Below are 20,652 nucleotides of genomic sequence, written 5' to 3'. Positions count from 1 at the left end.
AAAGCAATCTGTGTCCCACATGGCACCCAAATGGCATTTTCATGCATGCAACATTTTTGCACTTTTCGTGACTTGACCTAATTGCATACTCTATGAATATGAAGGGGGGGGGGGATTCTTATGACATTGCCAGTAGTAAGGTTTGAGTTTCATTATCAAAAGAACAAGTGCTGTAGCTTTTAAATGATATGTCCCTTTCTATTTACCGACTGAAATGAACAGAGTGGGTACCACAGGTGTACTGTACATCGTCAAAACAACCACTCACAGTTTAACAGGCTACCCCGCTTACCCCTTTAATGTAGGAGGACACATATGCAAATAATCAGAATAATCAGGTGTGATTGTGATGTCATGCTGTGGGTCAAAAATTCCCTCCCCTCAGGAACAGGCTAAAATTCCAGGTGTTTTTCTTTTTAAAGCTCTTACACTAAAAGTGCATTGTCATAATTTTCATGTGTGGAAATATCATTAAAAAACAGGAGAATTGACTGCACTGTCCCTTTAATAACACCCACACGTGAAAATGATTTTGTTCCTTGGCCGGGAAAGAGTTTTGCTAAATGGATGGCTGAAACACACACACACGTACGTACACATGCACGCACATACACACATGCACACACGCAGGCACACATACAGCTGTGAGAGAGAGTCAGCCGGGGCTGGAGTAATATCAATAATAAACCACAGAAAGGAAATTCACCAGCAAGACTCGTCTTGATAACGACATTCCGAGACGTAATGAATCCACTACCGAAAAATAACAGGAGCCAAACTGTGAATAAACAAGGACAACGGCGATAACACAAAACACGCTAAGACACGCTAGCTAGCCGCCGTCACTAGCCCAGCCACATGGTCAAAATTACATTACTCCAGATTGTACTCCAGATTACACTTACTATTATCATCCTGCGCCAGGGTTTTGGGTTTCCCCTTTGAACAGAGCTGTGAAATCCATGCTAATCATTGACACTGGAGAGACTGGCTAGCGACGACGCTAGCGCTAATGCTATCGCCTGCAAGGATCTAATGGAGTCCAATTTGTGAAGGACTGGTGCCTGTGGCTGCCAGGGCAGTTTGCATGGCAGAATCAAGATGGATAGCTTCCAAGGGAATCAAAATTGGGTTATAGGGGCCCCTGTAGAAGATTGACAACATGCTAACACTGAATTGTGGTGTTAGGGGCCTCAGCACAAGATTGACAACACACTCCAAGCTTGCATAGTAACACACAAATACACTGTAGACTAACACACACACTTGTGGTGAATCAACAACACTACACCCAACACACCCACTACACCAAGTGTACCCCTACTATAAAGAGTAGTCTTATGGCCCCAGTGCAATACCATGAACCCATGGTAGAATCCACCCAAAACCAAGATAAGAGTCCAACAGAGTCAGCTAACAGCACACGCGATGTTTCTGTGGAACTGCTAAATCTCCTCATCAGTGAGTTTCCCTCCTCCATGTTAAGAGGAAAAGAGGTAGAGAGGAAGGGAGAGGTTGAACATGGTGAGAGAAAAAGTGGGAGGGACGGAGGGATGGGAGAGGTTGACGATGTTGATAGAAAAAGTGGGAGGGACGGAGGGAAGGAGAGGTTGACATGTTGAGAGAAAGAGAGGGAGGGAGGGGTTGATATAGGGAGATTCACGCTGAGACTGCTTTGAAAACCTGCATTAATGGATAATAACAAGTTAACATACTATTCCCTCTATAACCCACACAGAGACCATCTCCCTCAGGGATTTCCATGGTTTTATTGTGAAAGCCATTTCTCCTTTGTGCCTTTATCACAGTATAGAGTGACATCAAATCTACCCCTGACCACTTCCCTCTTCCTGTTGACCTCCCAGGTGACTTCCTGTCATCACTCAGTCTGTTGTTTGTAACAGACAGCTGTTCAAACACAATGTGGTTACTGTGTGCCCCCTTAACCCCTCTGTATCCAAACAGGAGCCATGGGAACACCACTCCCACCCCACCCTCCTCTGCCTACAGGGCAGCTACAGTCTCTAGCACACATACTGTGTATCCTTCACTGGATTGCAATGAAAATCTCTGTGGTGCGACAACGTGGATACCTGCTCACCAGAAGTAGTCTTTGGAGAAAACGCGTTAGCAGTGCTAATACCCTCTGAGTGTTTTGAGTCTCCCTCCACTACAGAGAGAAGGTGTTGATGTCAGGAAGGCTCCAAGAAGAACACCCTGTGATTACGTAGCTGTTACCCCCCCAACACCATCGTCAGAGGGAGATAACAGCCATGTGCCCGTCTATTAGAGGTCGACCGCTTATAATTTTCAATGCCGATACTGGTACCGATTATTGGAGGACCAAAAAAAGCCGATACCAATTATCGGAACGATTTTTAAAATGTATTTGTAATAATGACAATTACAACAATACTGAATGACACTTATTCAAATGAATAAAATCAATTTAGCCTCAAATAAATAATGAAACATATTCAATTTGGTTCAATAATGCAAAAACAAAGTGTTGGAGAAGAAAGTAAAAGTGCAATATGTGCCATGTAAGAAAGCTAACCGTTTAAGTTCCTTGCTCAGAACATGAGAACATATGAAAGCTGGTGGTTCCTTTTAACATGAGTTTTCAATATTCCAGGTAAGAAGTTTTAGGTTGTAGTTATTATAGGAATTATAGGACCATTTCTCTCTATACGATTTGTATTTCATATACCTTTGACTATTGGATATTCTTATAGGCACTTTAGTATTGCCAGTGTAACAGTATAGCTTCCATCCTTCTCCTCGCCGCTACCTGGGCTCGAAACAGGAACACATTGACAACAGCCACCCTTGAAGCAGCGTTACCCATGCTGACTCAGAGCAAGTGACGCTATTGAACGCTATTGAAATGCTATTAGCGCAGACCTCGCTAACTAGCTAGCCATTTCACATCGGTTACACCAGCCTCATCTCGGGAGTTGATAGGCTTGAAGTCATAAACAGCGCAATGCTTGAAGCATGGCGAAGAGCTGCTGGCAAAACGCACTAAAGTGCTGTTTGAATGAATGCTTACGAGCCTGCTCGTGCCTACCACCCGCTCAGTCAGACTGCTCTATCAAATCATAGACTTAATTATAACATAATAACACACAGAAATACGACCATTAATATGGTCAAATCCGGAAACTATCATCTCGAAAACAAAACATTTATTCTTTCAGTGAAATACGGAACCGTTCCGTATTTTATCTAACGGGTGGCATCTCTAAGTCTAAATATTGCTGTTACATTGCACAACCTTCAATGTTATGTCATAATTACGTAAAATTCTGGCAAATTAGTACGCAATGAGCCAGGCGGCCCAAACTGTTGCATATACCCTGACTCTGCATGCAATGAACGCAAGAGAAGTGACACAATTTCACCTGGTTAATATTGCCTGCTAACCTGGATTTCTTTTAGCTAAATATGCAGGTTTAAAAAGATATACTTCTGTGTATTGATTTTAAGAAAGGCATTGATGTTTATGGTTAGATACACGTTGGAGCAACGACAGTCCTTTTTTGCGAATGCACACTGCATCGATTATATGCAATGCAGGACACGCTAGATAAACTAGTAATACCATCAACCATGTGTAGTTATAACTAGTGATTATGATTGATTAAGTTTAATGCTAGCTAGCAACTTACCTTGGCTTCTTACTGCATTCGCGTAACAGGTGGGATCCTCGTGAGGCAGGTGGTTAGAGCGTTGGACTAGTTAACCGTAAGGTTGCAAGATTGAATCCCCGAGCTGACAAGGTAAAATCTGTCTTTCTGCCCCTGAACAAGGCAGTTAACCCACTGTTCCTAGGCCGTCATTGAAAATAAGAATGTGTTCTTAACTGACTTGCCTAGTTACATAAAGATGAAATAAAGATGTAAAAAAATAAAAAATAAACGTCATCTGCAAAATCTGCGTCCAAAAATACCGATCTCCGATTGTTATGAAAACTTGAAATCGTCCCTAATTAATCGGCCATTCCGATTAATCGGTCGACCTCTACCGTCTATTCTTCTATTCCTGAGTCTATACACACACACACACACACACCACACCACACACACACACACACACACAACACACACACACACACACACACACACACACACACACACCACACACAGTCTTCTCACTATTTTCTGTTGCCAATGAACACAACAACAAAGTGTTGACCTGTTGACCTGAGCTAAATCTGTCAAAATGGATGCCTGACTAACAGCGCAATACCAGTAGTGAACTTTTGTACTCAGTAACCTCAGAGAGAGAGAAAAAGGGGGAGGGAGAGAGAGAGAGATACAGGAAAGACAATGACAGAGACAGGAAAGAGATTACAGAGAGCGAGAAAGGGGGGATAGAGAGATAGAGACAGGGAGAAACAGGGGAAGGGAGAGATACAGGAAAGACAGAGACAGAGACAGGAAAGAGGTTACAGAGAGAGAGAAAGGGGGGATAGAGAGATAGAGACAGAGAAAGAGTGACACTGAAAGAAGGAGAGAGAGATCGAGAGAGAGATCAAGAGAAAGAGAGAAATTGAAGAGGAGGAAAGCAGAGCTCTAAGTCTTACAGCACCTCTAGAAAACCACGGCAACAATAAAAGCCAATCAAGCGTGAGTCTAATCCCACATCTGCTTGTCATAATCCAGGCGGACACCCAGCCAAGCATGGACCTACTAACTACAGCCCCCATAACTCCCCACCCTTCCCTAACTACAGCCCCCATAACCCTCCACCCTACCAATCCTCATTTGACCTGACTGACTGGCTATCTGGCTGGCTGGCTGGCTGGCTGACTGACTCTACTGTCCAATGCCCAAAACATTCCACCACCAAGTTGAATCTTTCCCTCACGCTTCAACAGAAAAACACTTTCAGTGGACATTCTCCATTGAGTTTACATTATAGTACAGGTCAGGAGTAGATTACAGCGGGCCACACAGAGATTCAGAGATTTTGTATCAGTCACGAATTCCGTAAAAAATGGAGACTAACATTGAGCCCAAGACGGTATGGGGCTCATACGTTGACCGGCAACAGACCATCCGTAATTAGTCTGTTTTTTGTGTGGTTTTTTTAAAGAAAAGAGTTTAAATGAGTTAAACTTTTGAAGGATAAATAGATGCCTTCTTCAATTACTGCAGTGGGCTAAATCAGGGCCACACAGAGAGATTATTTGTAGTGTTACGCAAATCTACTTTGAAACAAAAGTATACACCTCACACACATGGTTATGGACTAATAAAAAATAAAAATAAAAATGTACCATGTCAGATATAGTTGAAATGTATAACATCCCAATATTACACTTTATATAGATCACAGAAGACTGAAATATAACAAAACTGTTTGACATTGACACACCAGATGTCGTAAAAAAAAGTATCTTCAATAATTATGAAATTATGAAAAAGTAATAACATTCCACCCATGAGGCCAAAGAGGGCGCTTTTGGTCATTGACTGCTGGAAAGGGCTACTCTGGGTCCAGGAAAACAGCGTTTAGGGGGAGAAAGAGAAGTGTTTTGAGGTCTAACTCACAAATCACTGCAGCATTCTGGAGGCCGGTGCTCTGACTGAGCAAGCTGTGTCCCTTGCTCCTGTCAGCAGCAGTATTTACAGCGACACGTGATCACAAATGTGGTGAAATCAGCACTTTTAAGAGACTTTAAGGAGTTTAGCACGTCGTTTTATGCAGTTAACTCATTACTGGGGCGATATGCAGCTAAGAGAGAGGCACAGTTGGAGTGTGTGTGTGTGTGTGAGAGATAAAGTGGGGGAATGGACAACTGATATATTATGGAGACATGAACTCAACAGAATTACAAATAAACCTGGACATGCTATCTGCTAAAGCACTCAGCTGATATAATGTGTTCTCCTCCATCTGTTCCCTAGGAGACTCTCTCTCTCTCTCTCTCTCTCTCTCTCCTCTTCTCTCTCTCTCTCTCTCTCTCCTCTCTCTCTCTCTCTCTCTCTCTCTCTCTCTCTCTCTCTCTCTCTCTCTCTCTCTCTCTCTCTCTCTCTCTCTCTCTCTCTCTCTCTCTCTCTCTCTCTCTCTCTCTCTCTCTCTCTCTCTCTCTCTCTCTCTCTCTCTCTCTCTCTCTCTCTCACTCTCACTCACTCACACTCACACTCACACACACAGAGCCTGTGTGAGCCTCTGTTCCACTGGTCACAGAGGGAGGCTAAGCCACAGGTGTGGCCGGTGAAAGACCCCTGGCAGCTGTGTGTGAGAGAAAGAGAGAAGAGAGAGAGAGGGAAAGAGAGAAGGAGAGAGAGGGAAAGCCTACCTGAGTGCATGTGCCTGCCTATGTGAGTATGCATCCGTGTGTGTGTGTGTGTGTGTGTGTGTGTGTGTGTGTGTGTGTGTGTGTGTGTGTGTGTGTGTGTGTGTGTGTGTGTGTGTGTGTGTGTGTGTGTGTGTGCGTGTGTGTGTGTGTGCGTGTGTGTGTGTGTGTGTGTGTGTGTGTGTGTGTGTGTGAGAGCAGTCATGTGTACATATGTATCTATCCATATTATTATTTTTTATTTAACCTTTAGGGACAACATATTGAGATGTGGGTCTCTTTTGAAAATGCGCCCCGTATTTACAACAACACATTACACCCAAACTATACACATTCAAATAAAACATCACAAATCACCCAGAAAAACAGACATTCCTCCACAATAAGTCCCCAATCAGAACGGCACCAGAACATCAAGATTAAAAGTATTTAGAATTTTGTTCCAGCCATACGGTTGCATTAACACTAAAAGCAGATTTACCTCGCTCTGTGGAGACCCTAGGAACCTCAACAGTTAACCAATCACATGAAAGGATTAGGCAACTCAGGTGTCTATACTTCAAAAGCAAAGTTAGATAAGATGGAAGTTTATGAATTTGGGCCTTGTAAACATAAAGGGAGTAATGTAGAGACCTACGGGTCTTTAGCCAAGTCCAGCCAACCTTTTGATACAGGATGATGCAGTGATGAGTATTAAAACCTTCACCTGTAACAAAACAAAGGCACTACGGTAGATGATATCCAAAGGTTTAAGTGTAGTAGCAGCTGCATAAACAAGAACTGATAAAAAGGTTGACTGAATGATCTGCTTCCTACTGCTTAGAGAAAGGCACCATCTGTTTCTGTAGAAAAAGACAACTTTAAATCTTAGCTTCTTAACCAGTTCATCTATGTTTTTAAAATTTCAAAGACATAAGTATTTATATGCGGGAACACGTTTGATTGGAGAAACATCTAAAGAGTGAACATGTAGGTCTTCTGAAACATTCTGAGAGAGTTTCAAAACAGTATGTATTTAGTTTTCAAGTTTTAAATCAGCAAGGGATTCCTGCATAGCTCTAAAAGCTGACTGTAGTTTAGACACAGCCAGATACACAGCCAGATCAACAGTCAAATCAACATTCAGATCAACAGTTAGATCAACAGCCAGATCAATAGTCAGATCAACAGTCAGATCAACATTCAGATCAACAGCCAGATCAAACAGCCAGATCAACAGCCAGATCAACATTCAAATCAACAGCCAGATCAAACAGCCAGATCAACAGTCAGATCAACAGCCAGATCAACAGCCAGATCAACATTCAGATCAACAGCCAGATCAAACAGCCAGATCAACAGCCAGATCAACATTCAAATCAACAGCCAGATCAAACAGCCAGATCAACAGTCAGATCAACAGCCAGATCAATAGCCAGATCAACATTCAGATCAACAGCCAGATCAAACAGCCAGATCAACATTCAAATCAACAGCCAGATCAAACAGCCAGATCAACAGTCAGATCAACAGCCAGATCAACAGCCAGATCAACATTCAGATCAACAGCCAGATCAAACAGCCAGATCAACAGTCAGATCAACAGCCAGATCAACAGCCAGATCAACAGCCAGATCAACATTCAGATCAACAGCCAGATCAAACAGCCAGATCAACAGCCAGATCAACATTCAAATCAACAGCCAGATCAAACAGCCAGATCAACAGTCAGATCAACAGCCAGATCAACAGCCAGATCAACAGCCAGATCAAACAGCCAGATCAACAGCCAGATCAACAGCCAGATCAACAGCCTGATCAACAGCCAGATCAAACAGTCAGATCAACAGTCAGATCAACAGTCAGATCAACAGTCAGATCAAGTCGGGCAGTAGCAGACATAATACTATCATCTGCATATAGATGAAGTTCACCATTTTTAACAGACTGACCAATGGTTTGTATATACAGTAAATAGTGAAGAGAGCAGGACCCAAAATCAACCCCTGTGGTACAGCTTTACATACTTCAAGAAATTCAGACTTAACCGCATCAATCACAACATCCTGAGTTCTGTCACTAAGATAATCCTGAAACCATGAACAGGCGACAGAGCTCAGGCCTATTGAGGAAAACGTATATAATAGCATGATCAACAGTATCAAAAGTGTTTGACGGGTCCACAAACAAAGCAGCACATTTCATTGTAGTGTGTAAAGCATTGACAAGATCATTCACTACTAGAGTGGTTGCTGTAATAGTGCTCTGTCCAGGCCTGAACCCTGTGAGGTTACATTCAAAATTCATTTCTGAGACAAAAAGAGCAAAGTTCTACATTTACCAAGGATTCAATAATCTTAACTAGAAAAGGAAGCCTTGAAATGGGGTGATAATAATTAAGATCACTACTATCCCTGCCCTTATGAAGTGGCAGCACAAGAGCTGATTTACATACTTTGGAATATTTCCTGATAACAATGTTAAATAAAAAATGGGGGTTATTGAGTCAACAATGATGGTGCTGCACACTTAGACCAGGATCCAATTGGTCGACTCTGTGGATTCCTTGTTGTCTATTGCATCCATGTGTGTGTCTGTGTGTGTCCATGCGTGCATGTGTGTGTGTGTGTCAGGGCCGTGGTCACTAAGAGGTTAGGCACCAGATTCAGGGTCTAATTGTATGAGCAGATGAGTGAGAGGGCTGGGAACTAGGAGAGAGCCTTAGCAGACACGCCTGTCCTCACGACACTGGTGGCTTTCATTGTTCTGACTTACTACCCACGCAACGGCTCTACGTGTTACACTCACATACAGACAGAAATGAAATGCAGGACTGGACCTATAAGACAGACACATCTTTCAGAAACCAGACAATTACAAGTGCTGTAAAGGGGCCCTACATTGGGCTATTGGGAAACCTGAATCAACACTAGAGAGGAGAGGAGACTCAAAGTTATTCTAATCTCTATAGGTAATTCCCTTTACTACATACAGACAACATGTAAATACAAATACCAGCATGTTATACAAACAAATCATCAAACAGACTTCCAACTCTATTTTGGTCTCCTGTAGAAGCCTAAAGCAGCGTGTCCAACATCACAGTCAACTAGCAGATTCAGGTTTCAGTGTGCTCCATCTGTTTTCAGACACTAGCTTACTACATGTTAACTAGCAAGCCTTGTCTGCATGCCAAATGGTACCCTATTTTATAAAGTGCACTACTTTTGACCAGTGACCCATTTGGGATGCAGACAAGGATGGGATGTGTGTGTGTGTGTGTGTGTGTGTGTGTGTGTGTGTGTGTGTGTGTGTGTGTGTGTGTGTGTGTGTGTGTGTGTGTGTGTGTGTGTGTGTGTGTGTGTGTGTGTGTGTGTGTGTGTGTGCGTGCGTGCGTGCGTGCGTGCGTGCGTGCGTGCGTGCGTGCGTGCGTGCGTGCGTGCGTGCGTGCGTGCGTGCGTGCGTGCGGGCGTGTGTGTGTGTGTGCGCGCGTGTCTGTTTATGTGTGTGTATTAGACACCACTACAACCCACTAGTATAATCACTATATATATATATATATATATATATATCAACCTTAGGGCTTTAGAGGGTTGATCCTCATAAAGAGAGGTGACATTCAATTCAGCTGGCTCCAAATAGACACATAGCCAGGCAGACGAACATCCTCCAACTGTCCCATAGCGATGTACTACACACATCTACAATAATATGTACTACACACATCTACAATAATATGTACTACACACATCTATAATAATATGTACTACACACATCTACAATAATATGTACTCCACACATCTACAATAATATGTACTACACACATCTACAATAATATGTACTCCACACATCTACAATAATATGTACTCCACACATCTACAATAATATGTACTCCACACATCTACAATAATATGTACTCCACACATCTACAATAATATGTACTACACACATTTACAATAATATGTACTACACACATCTACAATAATATGTACTACACACATCTATAATAATAGCCACACACCTGTATAGGCTGAAATAGCCAGGAACAAGAGCTTCGAGATGTGACCATCTGTGTGTCCCAAACGGTACCGTTTTCCCTATATAGTGCACTACTTAGTAGTGTAAACTATATTGTGCATTACTAAGTAGTGTAAACTACATAGGGAACGGAGTGTCATTTGGAAGAGAGGCACACCCCCACATAGTTGACAAGGTGCAGACTATATACTGACCATCAATTTGAAAAAACAAAGAAAGTGAGACAATCTACGGGTTAATCTGGTCTTTGCTTGATTTCTCACATCCTTGTCTCCTTTTCAAAACGCATTGCAGAAGATCTGACCCACTGGGCAAGAACTGGTTGAATCATTGTTGTTTCTACATCATTTCAACCCCAAATTGCAATTTGATGACGTTGACTCAAACTGATTGGATTTGTAAAAAGTCATGAATGTGGGGAATTTCATCATTTTTTCACCCAACTTTTAACCTAAATACACTGAGTGAATTTGAACATTGAATTGACGTTAGTTGACAACTCAACCAAATGTAAATCAAAACTAGACGTTGAACTGACATCTGTGACCAGGGGGGAGGTTCTCCCCTCAGACCTTCTCCTCCAACATGCTTTGAGAAGGAGGTGAGGACATCAGACTCAAAGAATTAAGGAAATACAACTGAGATGCACCCTTCATCACTCCCAATCATTTATAACAGAACCAACGTTCTGGAACCCAGGGCCTTTTTCAGGGTTGAACAAGCATCACACTTTACATTAAGTTTTACAACTCCACAGTGGGTGGCCTCCTCGTCCAATTAGCGGGCCCTACCCACAATTTCGGAAACACTGTGCCATATCAAATGGAATCAAACGTTTATTTACATGCCACCATGTGAATGGTACAGTACCTGTGCAGTCGAGTAGAGCAGAGAGAGAGCTATCCCAGTCTCCCAGAGCAGGAACAGGAGTGGTTTCATCTTAGCTCCGCGGTTAAACGTGCTGTTATGTGTTGGTGAGGTGCAGCCTGGGATAGGGAGCACATGTTTCAGTCAGTGTCAAGACAGGGGAGAGAAAGGCAAAAACCCAGAAGGTGCACCGCTCTTCCCATCAAATCAAAATATTATTATGGCCAGTCTAATACTTACACAATACAGTGATGTTGCAAAAACATGTGTGAAAATACAGGAATAGGCGATCAGCTGTCACCGATGATAAAGTTAGATTGTATAAATTAGCCTAAATAGAAGGAATCAGATTGAGATTGAATGTATAGCCTATAACAAATAGAGATATTGGCATATATGCGTCTGTAAATTACTATGAATGACACTAGGTAGGTAGTTTCTTTGGGTATCAGGGTTCAATATTGCATGAATGTGATTATAACGATGTACTGAAAAGTTGTTGGATAACTGACACATGTAACAGCACAACCGCTACATGGATGGAATCCTAGGAGAAGCACTTCCCTCCGCTGGAAATAGCATTGGCCAATTATTGATTTCTAGCTAATTCATTCTACTTGTCAGATAGGCTCCCGCTTTCTCGAAAGTTCATTCTAGACAGTGAAGGATGCTCCCGCAGGGTAGGGGTAGCTCTAATGACACAGTTCAGCGATGTCTAAGGCAGTATAGCAGGCAGTTCATGTGTCTATAAAACGTATTTAAAATAATAACGATATTGCCAACAGCGACAGAGAAGGTCTACCGTGTCAAAAAGATGACGCGGCGCATTTCTAAATGTAAACGGTGTTCTGTAAACATAAAATGCCAGAACAACAACAATATTTAGGCTGAAATAATCAACTTGCACTTGGTTAAACTGATTATGTGGCGCGATAGAGACCATTCACAGGCACCAAATATTTCACAGACATCTGGACAGAATGACAGTACGATGTAACAGATATATAATGTTACCTTCTTTCGGAAGAATGCGCTGCGCTCATGTACAGATCAACATATCCCACCGATTCCTCAAACCTGATTTCCACCCGGCGCGACACTCCCCGATTTCAGAACCGCAACCAAAACTCGCAGTCAAATATGATGTATCAAATCGATACACAACTAATTCGCACACAACAACTAAATATCCCGTTGTGCTGTGGCCTACTACGGAGTCACAATAAAAGTCTGAATTCTCTCCCTCTTTCTCTCGCTCTAAATGTAGCGCGACTGGGAAGTAGCGATATGGAGCTCAAATAATGACCCGACAAAGTTAGAGCGCTGCGCAGCTGATTGCCGCCCTCGTCCCATCGCCAATATGGATTTGAGAATCGGCTACAGGAGAATAGGGGTACGTGATTATGTTGATTTGTTCGAGCTTCACGTTTACTCAGTAGATTTCAACATCGTTATCATCATCATGATGATCATAATATTAATCTTCGTCACATTAATAATAACTATAATAACAACAATCCTCCTCCTCACCATCATCATCATTCAGATCATTATCCTAATAATCATCATGGTCATCATCATCATGATTAACAATCATCATGCAGTCATCATCATCTCATTTATTACAAGGGGCAAACAGTAAAGAATGAAGATAATGGAAATATTATCAGTACACCAGTTTCCAACCTTATGAACTGTAACTAGTTCCATAGGTCTTTTTCCTTGCGTACCCCAGGCACATTTTCATTCTCAAACTAATATAACGTTTCAAGACCTCCCTAGTAAACTTGTGTACCACTGTCACACTGTGATTTTGGGCCTTTAATTAATCAACCCAGATAGGCAAACTCCAGCACAGTTTTGTCTACATCTAAAATGACACCCTATCTCCTATATAGAACACCACTTTTGACCGGAGCCCTATGAGCCTTGGCTAAAAGTAGTAGCGAATAGGGTGCCATTTTGGACTCATTTATGCTGTTGCTGTCACCGCTGCTCACTCGCCTGGCCCTAATACAGGCACTGTAGAGAAGTGGTGTATTACAGCCATCCCTCACCATGCCCTGTGGTGTGGCAGATCAAAGTGGCTATTACAACATGCTGGGGAGGTTCTCCTTTATTATGAGGTGAGGAATAGATGTTGGCAAAGCATAGGGGAGATACAGGGGGAGATAGGGCAGTGAGAGGGGGAGGGAGAGATGAGAGAGTGAGGGCAGTGAGAGGGGGAGGGAGAGATGAGAGAGTGAGACGAGTGAGGGCAGTGAGAGGGGGAGGGAGAGATGAGAGAGTGAGACGAGTGAGGGCAGTGAGAGGGGGAGGGAGATGAGAGAGTGAGACAAGTGAGGGCAGTGAGAGGGGAAGGGAGAGATGAGAGAGTGAGACGAGAGAGGGCAGTGAGATGGGAGGGAGAGATGAGAGAGTGAGACGAGTGAGGGCAGTGAGAGGGGGAGGGAGAGATGAGAGAGTGAGACGAGTGAGGGCAGTGAGAGGGGGAGGGAGAGATGAGAGAGTGAGACGAGTGAGGGCAGTGAGAGGGGAAGGGAGAGATGAGCGCATGAGGGCAGTGAGATGGGAGGGAGAGATGAGAGAGTGAGACGAGTGAGGGCAGTGAGAGGGGGAGGGAGAGATGAGAGAGTGAGACGAGTGAGGGCAGTGAGAGGGGGAGGGAGAGATGAGAGAGTGAGACGAGTGAGGGCAGTGAGAGGAGAAGGGAGAGATGAGCGCATGAGGGCAGTGAGATGGGAGGGAGACGAGTGAGGGCAGTGAGATGGGAGGGAGAGATGAGCGCGTGAGGGCAGTAAGATGGGAGGTAGACGAGTGAGGGCAGGGCAGGGCTTTGGACATGGATGAACTGGGGTATTACAAACTCACTTCACTTTCAACCAATGATCCTATTGTCTTTGTAACTCTGGCGTGCTTACCTGTAAACTCACAGCTTGGATAGATAGGGGGATGGATGGATGAACAGACAGATGGATCAAATGGATTGGTAGGTGGATGGATGAATGGATGATTCCACAGTACAGGTGCCCCTTTAGTATTGACCCTAGGCATGACAGTCAGGAGGTAGTCAGCTTGCCAGTAATTGAGAGGTCAGGAATAAAGGCTGAGACAGAATTGGGGGCTTTTGATTGAACTAGGACATTACAAACCCTCTGTTCCTATACTGTATTGGGCTTGCCACAGTTTTTGTGGTATGCTTTTCTAGTTTTTGTGCGAGTCATTCTACTAAGATCACAGCCGGTGCAGGGGGACAATCTGAAACATACTTTCTCCTTTACACTCGATTGCTGCAGGGCTATTTTCTGGAGATTTGTCTCCCTCTGCTGTTTGATTAACCAAATGACCCAGAATTTTCCCACTGTCAAATTATTGTCAAGTGGGACTGTGACTGTTCTCATCCTGTCACAATCTCATAGAAATGATAATGAATGCATAGGTACTATGTCATTGTTTATTGAGTACCGTGGTGTAAGATGTTCAGCAGTGTTTGGAGCTCGAGGCCAGACACATAGTGGGCACACAGTATGTAATGATCAAACTCATTTCACCGATCTCTTGTCCATTATTACAACGACCAACTAATATTGTTTAGAATCGTTATGTTGTGCTCGGTATATGATTAGCTGCGCCACAAAGTTACCACATCAAACTCACCCCAACCCTCATGCTCCTACAGAGCTCCACCCGAATACCAGACTTTTATTAAACAGGCATGACAGAATGGAAGTGACATAATCAAATAATGAAAAACACAGATACTATAAAAGTCTAAATAGTGATATAAATTCTAATTTGGGTTCGTTTATGCAGTTGTGAAATTAGCTAGGTCCATGTTTTCTACAAAAGATAAGAAAAGTTGCCAGATATCATACAATTGACTTGCAGATAATTTTAGGGAATAGTGCCTTTTCTCTAGCTTGAGATGACCATGACTTCCTTTATCCAATGGCTGACAGTGGTTAGAGCATTGGACTAGTAACCGGAAGGTTGCAAGGTCAAATCCACGAGCTGACAAGGTACAAATCTGTCGTTCTGCTTCTGAACAAGGCAGTTAACCCACCCACTAGGCCGTCATTGAAAATAAGAATTTGTTCTTAACTGACTTGCCTAGTTAAATAAAGGTCAAATATAAAAAGATATAACTGTCCAGAGGGGAATCCTGTGGTGCCACTCCCAATAATAGAACAAAGCAGTGGCCCATTGGTGCAGTTAAAGATGAGGGAGATTATACCTTTTTTTATGAACATGGCCTTATTTCTATTACAGCATATTGGATGACTGTTATTCATATTCCATTCACCCAGTTCAATGTAACATCGATAGGTTCAGGCGACTACATGATACTGTTATTTTCCCTATAACGATCATGAGGTTGCTAGAACCTAGCCTGAATCAAAGTTTACAGGTCGATAGTATTTTGAGTAATCTAGGTGACAGAGAGCGACACATTCAATACTGACTTTCACACTCTTGCCTGCATCTAGCTGATCTAGGGTGTAAGCATTAGTCTAACAGTTGCAAACGAGAGTTTCTATTGGACAAATTCAGATATGTTTATCCGGTTTCGTCCTGTTTGCTTCCGTTTAAGAATCGTTTTTCAAAATAATTGGTGCAATGAATACAGCCCTGATTACACGCAAACAAAGTCCACTTTCATAGCAGCCACATACAAACAGCTCATTGTATATATATAATTCCATATATATAATTCCTTCTCGCATCTATCTACGTGCTCTCCTCTCACTTTTTCCCTTCCCTTTTGGACTTTAAATCAGCTGTCTGTGACCAGGCAAAAAAAACTCCTGCTAACCTCTACACACACCCTACATCCATGCCATGTCATAGTCAACGTAGCTCCACTACAATCATGCAGTACAGTGTACAATCAGCAGCAAGCAGTTTAGCCGTTACACCCCGGTGCAGTACAGTGTACAGTTTAGCAGTTACACCCCGGTGCAGTACAGTGTACAGTTTAGCCGTTACACCCCGGTGCAGTACAGTGTACAGTTTAGCCGTTACACCCCGGTGCAGTACAGTGTACAGTTTAGCCGTTACACCCCGGTGCAGTACAGTGTACTGTTTAGCCGTTACAACCCGGTGCAGTACAGTGTACAGTTTAGCCGTTACACCCCGGTGCAGTACAGTGTACAGTTTAGCCGTCACACCCCGGTGCAGTACAGTGTACAGTTTAGCCGTCACACCCCGGTGCAGTACAGTGTACAGTTTAGCCGTCACACCCCGGTGCAGTACAGTGTACAGTTTAGCCGTCACACCCCAGTGCAGTACAGTGTACAGTTTAGCCGTCACACCCCGGTGCAGTACAGTGTACAGTTTAGCCGTTACACCCAGGTGCAGTACAGTGTACAGTTTAGCCGTTACACCCCGCTGGCAATAATAAAACCAAAAGCTTATGTTGATTTGGAAGAGTTCCAGTGTTGGACAGCCATAGCCAACTAGCTAACATAGCCTCCCTCTCTGTTGATTAGCCATAGCCAACTAGCTAACATAGCCTCCCTCTCTGTTGGACAGCCATAGCCAACTAGCTAACATAGCCTCCCTCTCTGTTGGACAGCCATAGCCAACTAGCTAACATAGCCTCCCTCTCTGTTGGACAGCCATTGCCAACTAGCTAACATAGCCTCCCTCTCTGTTGTATAGCCATAGCCATCTAGCTAACATAGCCTCCCTCTCTGTTGTATAGCCATAGCCATAGCCAACTAGCTAACATAGCCTCCCTCTCTGTTGGATAGCCATAGCCAGCTAGCTAACATAGCCTCCCTCTCTGTTTGAGCCTGGTGTTGGAGTAGGCTAAACTAGCTAGCCAAGTAAGTGAAAGTGGAAAAAAAATACACTCTCACTCTCCTTTGATATGGTGGACAACATGTCAGTTTATTCTGCAAGAGCTCTGACCAGTTTGGAAGACCTCCTCCGGGAAGTTGTCATAACTACTGTGTAAGTCTATAGAACGGGGTGAGAACCATGAGCCTACTAGCTTTTGTATTGAAGTCAATGTACCCAGAGGACAGAAGCTAGCGGTCTGCTGGCTATACCATGGTGCTACCCTACAGAGTGCTGCTGAGGATTCTGTAGACCTTCATTGAAAAACAGTGTGTTTTAATGAATTATTTGGTGACGTGAATAAATATTTAGTATTGTCTTATCTAAAAATAATGACTTTTGAAATGTATTTTTATGAAATGAACTGTGGAGGATGGTCCTCCCCTTCCTCTTCTGAGGAGTCTCCACTGCAACAAAGGCAGAAGGTTCTATAGGCCTCTCCAGTACCTTGGAAAACATCTCAGAAATGGACTTTTGAGAAAAATGGACAGAAATGGACAGAAATCAATACATTTCATGTATGTCCAAAGCATGTGAAATAAGGTAGCAGGAGCCTGCTATAATACATAGGTCACAAGTTTAGACCATTTCTGGTCTAAACTTGGATCATTTTGCCTTTGACCAATGCACCCGAATGACTATTTTAAATTGTATTATAGCATGTCTCAGACATATGAAGAAGAAGAATGTATCTCTGAAGCATACTCTGCCAAATTCCTAAATCCTCATCCACTGGTCTGTCTGTCTGTTTAACAGGGGCTCACATCCTTTCGAGAGGAGTACCTCAAAATCCCTTCTGAAAGAAGTATAATTTCAGCACCCGTCCTGATGCTCACTAGAAGATGGCCGAGTCCATTGAGCGCATGGACCGCTCCATGAGCTCCGTTGAGATGATGACTGTTCTTCCTAGTCTGTGATTGTGGCTACTTCCTCCTTTATTAGTTATAGCTTATACAGTGCTGTTGTCCAGCCCATGATTGTGAAATTATTGCATGTTTCATTGTCACATGTTCCATGATGTGGATGCTACAGTAACTATACAACTGGGCTTGTGTATCATCAGATCCAAGACTGACCCAAAATCTAACTGTCCGTCCATAGCATCAACATCATAGTTGAGGGGCCATGGCTGGTGGATAAATTGAGAGAAAGTGGCAGAGAAGAGGTCAAGGTCATAGTGTACTGCAGATTTGTTGAGTCCAAGGGAACCTACACCCTTTTTGAGGCACTGAAATGTTGTGTTATGCAGCATGCAGTACAGTACATCCACTGTCGTAACTATAAATGATGCAATTGGCAATTCCTTCATGTAAAAAAAGACATGTAGGAATGTATGTAGGAATGAATTATTAACAAATCAGTACCGATATTACTTGTCTTTGATGACTGCAGGACCATTAAACGGGTCACAGAAGTTTACTTCCGCCTTCGGGAAGCACTGGATCCTTATGCCTGGACGACATCAGGTGTGTGGTGGCCACAGTGGCATTCGGTATGGGCATCCAGGTGGACGACATCAGACGGGTGGTGCATTTGGGGGCTTCCAGTGACTTCCTTTCCTACTGGCAGGAAGTTGGGAGGGACCACAGGGAAGGATGTTTCCCTAGGTGAGGAAGGTGATCCTGTCCTTTGGTCTTAACAACAAGGACAAGGGCACGACTCAGCCCCACAACAAGCGTGTTGGCCTTTTGTTCAACACGGTGGCTCGAGTGTTCCCCTGCGCATCAATCTGGGTGCCAAGGGGCCCACTCCAGTCACTTCTGCCTGACATTGGCTCAGATTACTTTACCACGAGGTTTGTCATTTATTCCAACGCTGGGCATTACATGGGGCTGCAAGACACAACTACGCATAGATAAGTTCCTACCACAGACAATAGAAACTGGCTGCATTTTTTGAAGATGACGAAACTGATCTGTCTAACAGGCATCGTTTCATGCCCAAATCCGTCTGGGAACCTCGGTTCAACAAACTACCTCCTGTCATCCTGTGCCTGATTCAAATCGGATAAAGATTCCATATCCAGACTGCCTATCGTTGACAAAGAAACATCACACTCAGGCTGGTTAAAGGGTTATACTTTTCACAAAGTGAAAGCAGCATTTTAGAAACAAGTTTACCATCTGCATGTCTGCTGTTAGAGGTGTTCAATGGTTACACCATAAAGGAGATGAACACTCCAAATAGACATAATGGGACAACACCTGGGATAGTGAAGACAGACCAGAGGGAATGTCAAGCATCATTTATTTTCCTTTTTCAACAGTGTAACCCTTTCTTTCTGACTTATAAGCATCTGCTGAAGAATGTGCTGCATGGCAGCCACTCCCTCCAGCATTGAGGTCTCGAACCACCTTCTCCTCTGAGTTCAAGTGTTATTGTCACATGCACAGGAACAGTGAAATGCATAAGAATAGAGCCAACCATCTCAATTTCAGTATACCGGTAGATGTTTTTCTTGGTCCTGTTCAGACTTTGTAAATCAAACAAATACATGTGTGAACACCAAAACATGTTTTTTTTTGTTTCAACTTTTGTTAGAATAAATAGTGAATGATTTATAAACTGTATGTCATTCATTACCTGAGGGGAATAAGAAATCCTGAAGATCATATTGTGTTAATCATAACCCTATGCACCAGAGAGACATTAACCTCAAAACACAGCCAAGTGGTTCTCCCTTGGCCTGTCTCCCGGCAACGTTCTTTGGCCTGTTTGTAAGTCCTTAGCATGTTTCCCAATTTACGTCTGAACTTCTCAGTTCTTCTCATGGTAACCATGATCCGCAAAGATCCCCTCCATCTTCTTGTAGAAGGCATTTGGAGGGACCCTGAGAGCCAGCATGTTGAGTCAAGTGAGTTTGAGAGTTGGAGGGATCCATGAGAGACAGCAGGTTTAGTCGGGAGAGTTTGAGAGCTGTGACAAATGACAGTAATCAGATGGGACATATTTTCATGTATTTATATTGTACAAGTGCTTGATTATTTATTGCATGAAGCACTTTCAGTGTTTACAACATTGAGACCCTTTTGGAAATAGGCCCCTACCTTACAAGACCTGTTGTGTGAAGTTTGCTCTGCTGAACTTGATATCTTGACATTTGCTGTGCCTAAGCTACATTACTGAATAATTGAATATCGCATGTTACACTGAAATTATTATATCAGCCTTTTGTATTGAAAACACTGAACCTGCCATTCTAAGCCCGCCAGCCCCTACAGCTTATGTACTATTTTAAACATCTTTGTAATAAAATATATATTGTGTGATAATCCTGTGTTGTGTGATTCCATTACCAGCATCCAGGTGTGGTCTCCATTGATCCTGTCCCAAGGTGGCATAGCAGTTCAGACGTCTTTTGTCCTCGTCTTGTCGTGTCCTGTATATATATATATTTACAACTTTTTCACATACATTTTATTTTTATTTTCCATCAACTCATCTTCAAAACACTCTCCTGCAACCCGCCTCACCAATGTATATTTATAAAAAAGTATTATTTACCTCAGATCTGTAATCCTCCAAGAAGCTAGCCAGAAACTCCAAGAAGCTAGCCTGAAACTAGCCAGAAGCTAATCCAGAAGCTAGTTCAGAAGCTAGTTAGCTCCTTTACTGGCAAA

The 20,652-nt window shown here is 43.1% G+C and overlaps 1 long non-coding RNA gene across 1 annotated transcript; it reads right to left on the bottom strand.

The window, feature by feature from the left end:
- Positions 1-19,262: 19,262 nt before the first annotated feature.
- On the bottom strand, positions 19,263-20,419 carry LOC109884221 (uncharacterized). Its single transcript, XR_002254316.2, has 2 exons — positions 20,329-20,419; positions 19,263-19,948 (listed from the first exon to the last, which is right to left on the bottom strand). It is a non-coding gene; the product is annotated as an uncharacterized LOC109884221 (long non-coding RNA).
- Positions 20,420-20,652: the final 233 nt, after the last annotated feature.

This window comes from Oncorhynchus kisutch, unplaced genomic scaffold (genome assembly GCF_002021735.2).
Source record: "Oncorhynchus kisutch isolate 150728-3 unplaced genomic scaffold, Okis_V2 scaffold1525, whole genome shotgun sequence".
Classification (NCBI taxonomy): Eukaryota; Metazoa; Chordata; class Actinopteri; order Salmoniformes; family Salmonidae; genus Oncorhynchus; species Oncorhynchus kisutch.
The sequence above is the reverse complement of the archived record's forward strand: the minus strand, read 5'-3'. Positions and strand labels throughout refer to the sequence as shown.